General features: G+C 43.1%; 1 long non-coding RNA gene across 1 annotated transcript in view; it reads left to right on the forward strand.

Moving 5' to 3' along the window:
- LOC121044371 (uncharacterized) overlaps nt 1–10388 on the forward strand; it is a 35968-nt gene extending 25580 nt beyond the window's left edge. Inside the window, exons 2-3 of the long non-coding RNA XR_005797271.1 lie at nt 2609–2684; nt 10277–10388. This is a non-coding gene — a long non-coding RNA (uncharacterized LOC121044371). The remainder of the gene's footprint in view (nt 1–2608; nt 2685–10276) is intronic.
- The last annotated feature ends 1188 nt before the right edge of the window (nt 10389–11576 follow it).

An 11576-nucleotide genomic window follows, 5' to 3' on the forward strand; every position in this document is an offset into this window, starting at 1 on the left:
CCCTTCCCTTCCCTTCCCTTCCCTTCCCTTCCCTTCCCTTCCCTTCCTTTCTCTTCACTTCCCTCCACAAGTATTGATCCTGATAACACTGCTAATAAACCTCCTATACATGAATATCTGTCTCAGCATCTGCTTTCCAAGGAACCCAAACTGTGACATCCTCTGGGGAATGCTGCACCTGGATGACTATTAGAATGTGTGTCCCCATAGGGATGTCTGGCTGGCTCAGTCAGAAGAGCATGGGACTCTTAATCTCAGGGTCGTGAGTTCAAGCCCCATGTTGGGTGTAGAGATTACTAAAAAGAAGAAAAAAGAAACTTAAAAAAAAAAAAAAAGAAAAGAATGTGTGTCCTTGGGGTTAACAGCTGAGAGAATAAAGGGTGGCTCAGAACTAACATGCCCAGGTCGTCCTTCCTGATGTACAAATCACACGTCACTCCACCTTCCCTGAGATGGAGCAGTTAAATGCATGGAGATGTGCCAACTGTTGTACCACCTCTGTTTCTTCAGCAAAGTAGGAAACATTAGGACAATATTGAGTGACATGAAGGAGACAAAACCTTTAGGAATTAATGTAGGAGAAACAGGTGAGTAAAAATAGGATCAGTCAAGAATTACTGCTAGATGAAAGACAACGACAAGTTTGGAGGAAAGTATGAGCTCACTTTGAGGTGTCTTTAGGATGTCCGAGTAGAGTTGTTCAGTAGGCAATTAAAGATATAAATCTGGAGTTCAGGAATGCGACTGGAAGTAGCAATATAAATGGGTGTACTCAGCAGCTTATGCCTAATGACAAGGATCCCACAGAGAAATAATTTAGGGAACAGAAATATATTTCTTTAATTTTTTTTTTAACATTTATTCGCCTTTGAGAGACAGAGCACAAGTGGGGGAGGGGCAGAGAGAGAGGGAGACACAGAATCTGAAGCAGGCTCCAGGCTCTGAGCTGTCAGCACAGAGCCTGACACAGGGCTCGAACCCATGAACCATGAGATCATGAGCTCTGCTGAAGTCGGACACTTAACCAACTTAGCCACCCAGGCGCCCTGAAAGATATTTATTTTTTTTAAAAAACCAACAACCTCTAATTAGTATTTTCAGAGATTTGAAAAGATATTGCCTACCTAAGATAGGAGCAAGGATGCTATAGCAAGAAGGTTCAGAAATACGTGGAAATCTTGGGAATGAACAGTATGTTTGGCAAAACTGAAAGTCCACTGGAAAGATTAGATAGTTGATAAAACATCTCAGAAAGTAGAGTATGAGTAGAAGATGAGAGACATAAAGGGTAATTCCAAACGGTCTAACAGTCAGTTAATGGTATTTATGAGAGCCTTCATCTTGGTCCCCCCATTTTTTTATTATCTGTCCTTGGATGTTTCTGGACCAGCTTTTAGCAGGAAGTTCTTATGAGGAAAGGCCAGGGTTTTGTGGTAGAAGGAAAGGATCCAGCAGAGGGGAAGAAATGGAGGGGGGTGGGTAAAGAAGTAGGTAACTGATGGAGTGCTCTCCCTGACAAGACGAAATGGGGTAGATACGAAGCTGTGGTGCAGGGACTCACCTTAATTAAGAGGGCACCCTTTCTCTGTGCAAGTGGAGAAAATGTGTGCAGGGACAAATTGCTATAACAGGATAGACTGGCTGGATTATAAATAAAGAACTTTCTTTTTTAATTTTTATTAAAAAATTTTTAAATGTTTATTTATTTTTGAGAGAGAGAGAGAAAGAGTGTGAGTGGGGGAGGAGCAGAGGGAGGAGGAGATGCAGAATCTGAAGCAGGTTCCAGGCTCTGAACTATTACTACAGAGCCCAATGCAGGGTTCAAACTCATGAACGTTGAAATCATAACCAAATGTTGAGATCATGAGCCAAAACTAACTGAGGCAACCAGGCGCTCCTCTTTTTTTTTTTTTTTTTTTTTAAAGTTTATTTATTTATTTTGAGAGAGAGAGAGAGAGAGAGAAAGACTTGAGCACGTGAGAGCCAGAGAGGGGCAGAGTGAGAGAGAATCCCAAGCAGACTCTGCACTGTCAGCACAGAGCCCGACATGGGGCTCTGTCTCACAAACCATGAGATCATGACCTGAGCTTAAATCAAGAGTCAGACGCTTAACCGACTGAGCCACCCAGGCACCCTCAGAAATTTATTTCTCGTAGGTCTGGAAGCTGGGAAATCTAAGATCAAGGCATGGCACATTCAGTGTCTCCTGAGGGCCCGCTTCCTGGTCATTTTCCCACTGTGTCCTCATGTTGGGGGAGGGACAAGAGAACTGTTGGGAGGGGGGGTTCTGTTATAAGGGTGCTGATCCCAGTCATGATGGCTGGAGTCATGACCCAATCACCTCCCAAAGGCCCCACCTGTGAATTCACCGAGAGGGATTAGGTTTCCCTAATCCCATTAGGGATTAGGCTTCAGCATATGAATCTAGTGGGTGAAACAATCAGTCTATGTAGGTGAGATGATTTTCTGATGGTTTGTATTTTCTCTCTAAAGTATGAGCACTGTCCTTGGTTGAGGCTAACTGGGTGGGCATGGAAGTTGGGATGGGATGTGGTCAGGGAAAGCCGAGGTGTATGGAGACTTTTCTTTTTCTTTTTTTTTGAAATAGACTAAATGAAGGACGAAAAACAACAAAGCTGCATGAGGAAACAAGAAGTGATTGCCAGGCTCCTCCGAGGGCCCAGGTGAGTTGGAGGTCAACACCGCAGTGGATGGTTGAAAGGAGACTTTGACAATGAGAGCAGAGGTGAGGAATCTCTAAAACAGAGAGACAGACTATTCTCATAACGAAAAGTCTCCTGCTTTCTTCTGAGAAGAGAGTTGTATAAACGAAAAATAGAACAACATCCTCCTCTGAGTCATAGGCCTCATTTTGATCAGCTCCCCAGTCCTGCTTATTTTCCTTTGATGTTTACAAACGGCACATGTGATTATAAAGGGGAAAGGTGAAGGGTATAATAAACCAAGGATGCAGGAGGAGGAAGGGACTCAAGAGCCCGAAGGAGGGAAGGAAAGCACCCAACTGAGAGGAAACAGCCAGGGCCGGGGCTTCCTCTAGCCCTCTCAGTGGAGCCCCCGCCTCCTGCACAGAAACTCCCTGCAGGGATCAGACACTTGGTCGGTCATCTTCACCCATCTACCCTCAGCATCTAGAACAGAGCCTGGCACCACACAGGTGCAAAGTAGACATTCGTTTGGTGAATGAATGAAATCCACAGAGCAGTTACTGGCTTTTCCAGTGGCTGAGCACACAAAAGTTTCCTACCCCCCCCCCCCTTCCCTTCCTTTACAAAAAGTTTTCAGATAGCTTTTGGGCCCGCTGGGGCCGTTTCAAAAGACAAATAGTCCTACCGCTGCTCCAGAGGACCCACCGCCCACCTTCCAATTAGAACTGCCTCTCTCTGTTCTTCTTGGAAAGGGAGGCACAGCTTGCTTTGCAAGAAACTTGCATAGGAAATGGGGCAATCTGGGCTGTTTTTCAGCCTTTTCAACCTCATTTCCTAAATTAAAGAAAGAAATGTAAGGAATCTTAGGAATATGAAACTTCTCCGGAATAATCTTTATTGAGCTGTGCTTGGAGCCAGCTGAAATCCTGAAGGGCTGTCAAGGCAGCCAAGAAGAAAAGAGAATGAGAAATAACTTAAACGATCTTAGCCAGACTCTGAAAAAGATATCTAGAGCAGCTGCTATTTTTTCCTTCCCAAAATGGTTTGCCTTTCCCCCAGTTTGATGATTGTTTTAGATTATTTTGGGGTCTAAGAGGAGAAAGGAGGAGGGAATCCAGTGTTTAGGAAGTAACGTGATGAGGTTAGTTGTACCCTGGAAGCTTTATAATTTACACAGCTGTTTTATACGTGCCGACTTCCTCTCCTTTTAGGACGCCACTGACTGGTAAGTCAGGATTTTATTCACAGCACTCCCTTTAGAGGTTGTTCATGGCACTCTGGCTCCCCCGCCCACTTCAGTGTATCTCTGTGGTCTATGGATCATCTCTCCAGAGTTTCATCGCTGGGGTGAAGGGCCATTTTGTCTACCCTACAATTATCCACAAAGAGTGCAGGAAAGCCATGTAGTCTGCCAGATGGACAAGGAACACTTGACTGCACTAAAAAATTTCCAGCAATGGTATCCCCAGCCTGCCCTTTTGCTGTGAGCGGTGCCCGAATTCCACAAGCAATTCCCCTAAAATCTCCAGCTCCCCGCTGCCCTGCCCGATGGGTTTGGCTGGTTACCAGAGGCACCGAGGGCAGGGCAGGGGTAGGGGTGGGGGTGGGGGAAGTGGCCTATGGAGTGGCAATTCGTTTGACCCTCATTCTCGCTCCATTCTGTGATGTCTGCTCCAAAAACGAGCTGGCTACCAGAAAGGAACTGAAACTGATTTACCCATGGTCCGTCTTTGTGACTGTTGACCCAGGACCGAAGCACAGAACTGCTGTTCCCCTGCCTAGCCTGGGGCACACTGGGCTGACTCACTACCTCACCAGGAATGCAGCTAATCTGGAATGCAGCGCAGGGGCCCAGATGCCCACAAGGAGCAGGACTTTCGAAAGGAGGAAGGTCTTTTCCTAAACAGAGTGAAGACCCGCATTCATCAAGTTACAAGGAATCTGAAAAAAAAGAAAATCACACCACAGATAAATAAAACATTTTTCTTTCTACCCTTCCTCCCCACCTCCATTTCAGGTTCCTGCATGGGGCAAACACCGATCTCAGTTTGGAATGTATCTTCTCAGAGATTTACATAACTGCATGATTTCCCTGTATATTTATTTATGTACATAGGTGTGTATTTAGAGAGATTTAGAGAGAGAGGGAGAGGAAATTTTGCATATCATGAAGTGTGGACATAGTATGGATTGTTCCTCAATTTGCTTTTTTTTTTTTTTTTAATTGAGCCTTGTCTCTTGGAGATTTTTCTGTGTCTAGGTGTTCTAATTCTTTTTTAAGCACTGCATATTCTTACATGACTCAGATGCTTCACTATTTATTTAACAGTCTCTCTCTTGATGATCATTTAGGTTGCTTTCATTTTTTTTCTTTTTTGAGTTCATTTATTTATTTTGAGAGAGAGAGTGAGAGTTCGAGCAGGGGAGGGGGAGAGAGAAGGGGAGAGAAAGAATCCCAAGCAGGCTCTTGGAGCCTGATGGGAGGCTCGAACCTGAGAGATCATGGCCTGAGCCAAAGTTGGATGCTTAACCAACTGAGCCACTCAGGCGCCCTTGCCCTAAGTTTTTATTTTTATTTTTCATTTATTGTATTTTTTAAAATATGAAATCTATTGTCAAAGTCGTTTCCATACAACACCCAGTGCTCAACCTGCTCTAAGTTTTTAATACTTCAGTGAACAACCTGCTTTCCTTTTGCACATACACGAGTATTTCTGTAGGGTGGATACCACAGTGTGAGATTGCTGAGTCAAAAGATAGATGCATCTAAAGTTGGACGGACCACTGCCCATTCTGTTCTCCAAAAAGGCTTGACCGGTTTACATTCCCAGCAATGACAGAAGAGAGCACCTCTTTTGCAGAAGGCTTGCTAACCCAATCTTTGTTATGTATTGTCGGTCAAATGTGTGAAAAATGATATCCCCGTGTTTTTATTAGCATTCCCCGCCAAACTGATGAGACTGAGCAACTTTTCAAATGTTTGCCATTTATGTTTCCTCTTTTGTAAATTGCCTCTCATATATTTTGTCCATTGTCCTATTTTGTTTTATCTTTTTCTTGAGGACACACAACAAAGAACTTGTAAGTCCTTTGCTATCTATGTTACAATGTGCTCACCTGTCTACAACTGGAATTTTAATATCATTTACAGTTTTTGTTCAACAAACTTAAAGGGTTAATAAAATAAATTTTATTTATCTTTTCAGTCCTTCTCTTTTTACAGCTTTTGCATTTTGCATATTGTTTCAGGAGACCTTTCCTACCCCCAAAGGTCCTAAACATGGTCTTCTATATATTTTCCTTTAATAGTTTGATAATGTTTTTGTTTCCCTACCTAAGTCCACCTAGAATTTATTTTTAAAGAAATCACATGAGGTAAAAAAGTAACTTCAGGGGTGCCTGAGTGACTCAGTTGGTTAAGCTTCCGATTCTTGATTTCAGCTCATGTCATGGTGGTGAGATCGAGCTTCCCATTGGGCTCCACACTGGACACAGAGCTTGAAATTCTCTCTCCCTTTCCCTCTGCTCCACCCCTGCTTTCGTGTGGGCGTGTGTGTACACACTCTTTCTCTCTCTCTCTCTCAAAAAAAAAAAAAAAAAGTAACAAGTTTTTTCTAATAGGCAATTGTTTCAATATCCTTTATTGAGGAGTCCATTCTTTTCCTTATCACAATACTAACTTCTCATGTACCTGAGCTTGTCTCGGGGCTGTCTATTCTTTTCCATTGAGCTACTGATCAATTCTTGTTCGACTAGAAACGCATGGAATTTATGAGTAATTTGGAGACAAGTGTTATCTTGACAACATTAAATCCTCCTATTCAGGTCTTTGTCTAGTTTTAATCTTTTTCTTGTAGTTCTTGAACATATCTGCAAGGTACGGTGCTATTGCTGACTATTTCCTAATTTTGTTGCTATTGTAAATGGAATCTGTTTTTTTTTCTTATCACACTTCCTATTTTTAAAACGATCAGTGGGGCGCCTGGGTGGCGCAGTCGGTTGAGCATCCGACTTCAGCCAGGTCACGATCTCGGGGTCCGGGAGTTCGAGCCCCGCGTCAGGCTCTGGGCTGATGGCTCAGAGCCTGGAGCCTGTTTCCGATTCTGTGTCTCCCTCTCTCTCTGCCCCTTCCCCGTTCATGCTCTGTCTCTCTCTGTCCCAAAAAATAATAAAATTTTAAAAAAAAAAAAAAAAAAAAACCGATCAGTTTGTTGACAGATTTTTTTTTTTTTTTTTGCATTTGACCTTGCATCATTAGTTTTTGATAGCTTTTCAGTTGATTTTCTTAGATTTTCTAGGTAGCTGCTCATGTTATCTTCAAAGAGAAACACCTATGCCTCCTCGTTTTTGTTTTGTCAGCTATCTTTTAGGTAAGAATAACAGAAACAAATTCAAACCAACTTAATCAAAAAAGGAAACGTGTGGGCTCACTAAACTGATAAGAAGCCCATATGGCTGGATCCAGGGCATGAGATGCTGCCATTAGGTCTTGGTCTTGCCTTTTCTATCTCTCTAATGTATTTCTCTCTGTCTTGGCTCCATTTCTAGGCAGGATCTCCCTGTGCGATGACAAAAAGTCTGCCAGCAGTGCCAGACTTACCTCCTATTCTTTCAGCAATACCCAGAGGCAGGGGACTTCTATTCTAGTGTTGCTATCCACAAAAATTTTAGGACTGATTCCAATTCATTGGCTTGCTCACCTGCTCATCTCTGAACCGATCATTTTAGTTAGGGGGTTAGAATATGCATGTAGACAGGGAGTGAGTCAGGTTATCCAAGGAAAATTGGAATGCTGTGACTAGGAAAAAAGGAAATCGATGCTGGGCAGACAAAACACACAGGCGTATTTAAACCTCTTTCAATATTTTCAGTATTTGAATATATAAACTTCCAATTTCTTTTCTTTGTCTTATAACCTTCCCATCCTTTTTTGTTTTTTGTTTTTTGTTTTTGTTTTTGTTTTTGTTTTTTTTTTTTTTGGTCCGGAATGAACTCTTCTCAGCGCTGATGCTTCTATTTTGGGCTCTCTTTCTCAGCACTTCCTTCCATCATCCTTCCCTCCCTGCTCCCTTTCCTTCCTTTCTCTGTCCCTCAGAACTCAACCTTCCCTACTTGGTAGCTTTGTGGTTTCTGGGACTCCCAGGCCAGATCTTGTCTTATTATTATAAAGTATTGTACATCCAATCTCTTCCCCGGGATCAGATTCTGGCTATGAGACTGTGTCTGCTTTTTCCACCCTCCCTAGGTATGTAGGTTTGTACAAGCCCGTAGCCCTAGGCAGCTCCTGACTCTTGATCCCAGCCCTTGATTTCAGGTGAATCTTCTGCCTCACACGGAGATGTTTAGCCCCTAATGCACCATATGAGACCAGGTCCTGAATGCCTCTGTTGGCTTTTGGCAGAATCCAGCTGGTCTATAGCTTTAGGCCACTCACCATATTGTTTCTGTTCCATTTCTGGGCTGCAGAGGTGTTTTGAAGTGTGAACATGCCCAACATCTCTCCCATTTGATATTCCCTCTGTTATCACTATCATTCTGGACTGGAGTGGTCCCTCCAAGCACCGTCATGGCTTTAATAAGTCCACTCCCATTTTGTTCTCGACTGTCCGTGATCTAGCTTCCTCTCCTGCTTTGCTTTCGGAAACTGTGCTCTCTGAAGTCGCCAATGTCATTTCCCAATCACCAAATTGAACAGCTTTTTTTTTTTCTTCAGTCCTCATTTTCCTTCACTCCTCAGCAGCATCCAACAATGTTGACAGCTTGTCCTTTATCCCTTTCTCCTTTTGGCTAATTCCATACTCCACTGTCCTGGTTCACTACCTCTTCTGACGCTTCCTTTTTTTTTTTTTTTTTTTAAATTTTTAAACTACTTTCACTTCCTCCTCTCATTTTGTGACTGTAGATGTCCCACTAGGCCACAGCCTTTGCACTGGTTTTACCCTCTCTCTCTCTCTTTTTTTTTTATACATTCTTGTGTCTTCAGTAATCTCTAAAATGATTCCCTACCTTCTTCACACTAGGATGACCCCCCCACCCCGACCCAGGTCCTTTTTTTTTTTTAAGTTTATTTATTTATTTATGTATTTATTTATTTTTTTCAACGTTTTTATTTATTTTTGGGACAGAGAGAGACAGAGCATGAACGGGGGAGGGGCAGAGAGAGAGGGAGACACAGAATCGGAAACAGGCTCCAGGCTCTGAGCCATCAGCCCAGAGCCTGACGCGGGGCTCGAACTCCCGGACCCCGAGATCGTGACCTGGCTGAAGTCGGACGCTTAACCGACTGCGCCACCCAGGCGCCCCTAAGTTTATTTATTTTTGAGAGAGAAAGGTAGCACAAGAGAGAGGAGACAGGATCCCAAGCAGGCTCCTCACTGTCAGCACAGAGCCTGATGTGGGGCTCGAGCTCATGAACCAGGAGATCATGACCTGAGCCCAAGTCAAGAGTCAGATGCTTCACTGTCTGAGCCACCCAGGCACTCCTTTCCCCCTAGGTTCTATAGCTATAAATTTGCAGGTTGTACGTTCACTTAATGTCCTGCTGTCCCATCAAATTTCCTTCCCTTTTTTGGATTAAGAGGTACAAGCTTCCAGTTATGGGATAAATAAGTCATGGAGATGAAAGGTATAGCATAGGGAATATCGGCAACAATGTAATAGATGGTGACTGCACTTATCATGATGAGCACTGAGTAATATATATAATTATTGAATCAGTATGTTGTATACCTGAAACTAATATAACATGGTATGTTATTACACTTCAATAAAAAAATTCTAAAATTAAAAAGAAATTTCTTCCCCTTTGAACCTTCCAAATTCCATCATAGATACTATCTTTCTCTTAGTTTCTAAGGCTCAAATTCATTCCCTTGATTCCTCCTATTTTCTCCAGAGACAGTTACTTACACATTCTATTGATCCTCTTTCCTTGAATTTTCTCTTTTTTGCCATTGCCTGTTCATGCATCTGCTGTGATCCCTTATCATTCCTCTTTTAGGTAATTTCAGTGGTTTCCTAATGAAGTAGGAGAGTTAAATGAGTTCATTCCCTCTCCTACCCCAAAGGAGGAACAATCCTCTATTGAATGGACAAAAATTCAAGATGGATGTATTGTGCTGATCTGAGTAATGGCTTCAGTTTAGAAAAGCTAAAATGTTGTATTAGAGAAAGCAAGAAGCTATCAAAAGAAAAGAATTCATTCAAGCTGAGACTCACGTATGGATAGGAATTATTGTGACAACCCAGGGAAGAGAGGCTTGTGTTTCACATAGAGGGGGAAACGCAAGCAAAACAGAAGTGAAGCAACATGGTGCCTGTGAGTGTGTGTATGTGTGTGTGCGGCAGGGTCTACAAAGAGTCACTGTGAGCCAGGGACAGGGGAGATCTAGAGCTGGACAGAAAAGCTTTTTACCCCAAGTTAAGGACTATCATTTGGGGTGTCAGGAAGCATTGGAAGTGGGGATGGGGCCACAGGGCCACATGTATAGCCAGATTTCTAGTTTGAATGGTGTCTTCTCATCAAGCAGGACTCAAGAGATGGGAGGGGGGGAATGGGTATCTGTTGGGAGTTCTGATGGAATTGTGATGCCTGCTCTCTGCTTCTTTAGGGCTGCTTGGGACCTGCAGAATTGCTGAACAGGGGAGTCGCTGTGGGTGAAGGGGTGCAGGTAAGCCCTCGGGAACAGGTGCCTGGGATAGTCAAGATGTGTTTTCCCAGTGGGGAGGGTGAATCAAGGTTGATGCGAAAGGAGCTGGCACCATGCTGAGAAGATGACTGCATGGGTTATCCTATCCTATCCTATCCTATCTAAAAAAAAGGGGCTTCATGAATGAACAAGAGAGCAAGAGTCAAGTTGACCCCTCAGCCCCTCATTTCACTGCCCCCCACCCCACGTGTGATACCCTTGTTGGCTCTTCAGGGCCCATCTGGAGTGCCAGCTTCTCTCTGAAGCTTTTCCTCTAGCCACTGCTGTCAGGTATCTCTTTTTAGGACCTCTATAACTTGTGGTTTACAAGTATTTTATCGCTTTGTATTCCCCCTTGATGGGTAAAATCTCTGAAGACTGGCTTACTTTACACTTCCTCCATCACCCAGACTCTGCTCTGTATACTGTCTGTACTGAAGAAATGATAATTGAACTGAACCCTCACTTCCACAGAAAAGTACATGCTACAGGATTTAATAAATATGAACCTTAAATAATAAAATATTTCAAGGAATTTAAATATTTCAAAATTCCATCCATACAAAGCTCAAATAATTCATGTAAATATTTGAAGAAAAGAACAAAAACTTACCTAGTAATTTAAGACACTGTTTCTTTTTTTTTTTTTTTTCAGACACAGAGAACATTTTATTTTTTTTTTAATTTTTTTTCAACGTTTATTTATTTTTGGGACAGAGAGAGACAGAGCATGAATGGGGGAGGGGCAGAGAGAGAGGGAGACACAGAATCGGAAACAGGCTCCAGGCTCCGAGCCATCAGCCCAGAGCCCGACGCGGGGCTCGAACTCACGGACCGCGAGATCGTGACCTGGCTGAAGTCGGACGCCTAACCGACTGAGCCACCCAGGCGCCCCGAGAACATTTTATTTTCTTACTTTTGAAAGTGTTACAAGATTTTCCAGCCTTAAAATTCATTTTTAAGCATGCTGATCAAGAAATAACAAGACACCAGGGCACCTGGGTGGCTCAGTCAGTAAAGGGTCTGACTCTTGATTTTGGCTCAGGTCATGATCTCACCATCGTGAGATCAAGTCCCCCATTGGACTCCGTGCTGGGCATGGAGCCTGCTTAAGATTTTCTCTCTTCCTCTCCCTCTGACCCTCCCCTGCTTGGGTGCATTCTCTCTCTCTCAAAAAAGAAAGAAAGAAAGAAAGAAAGAAAGAAAGAAAGAAAGAAAGAAA

The sequence above is a fragment of the Herpailurus yagouaroundi genome, unplaced genomic scaffold, assembly GCF_014898765.1.
Source record: "Herpailurus yagouaroundi ecotype Mexico unplaced genomic scaffold, PumYag 188, whole genome shotgun sequence".
Lineage (NCBI taxonomy): Eukaryota > Metazoa > Chordata > Mammalia > Carnivora > Felidae > Herpailurus > Herpailurus yagouaroundi.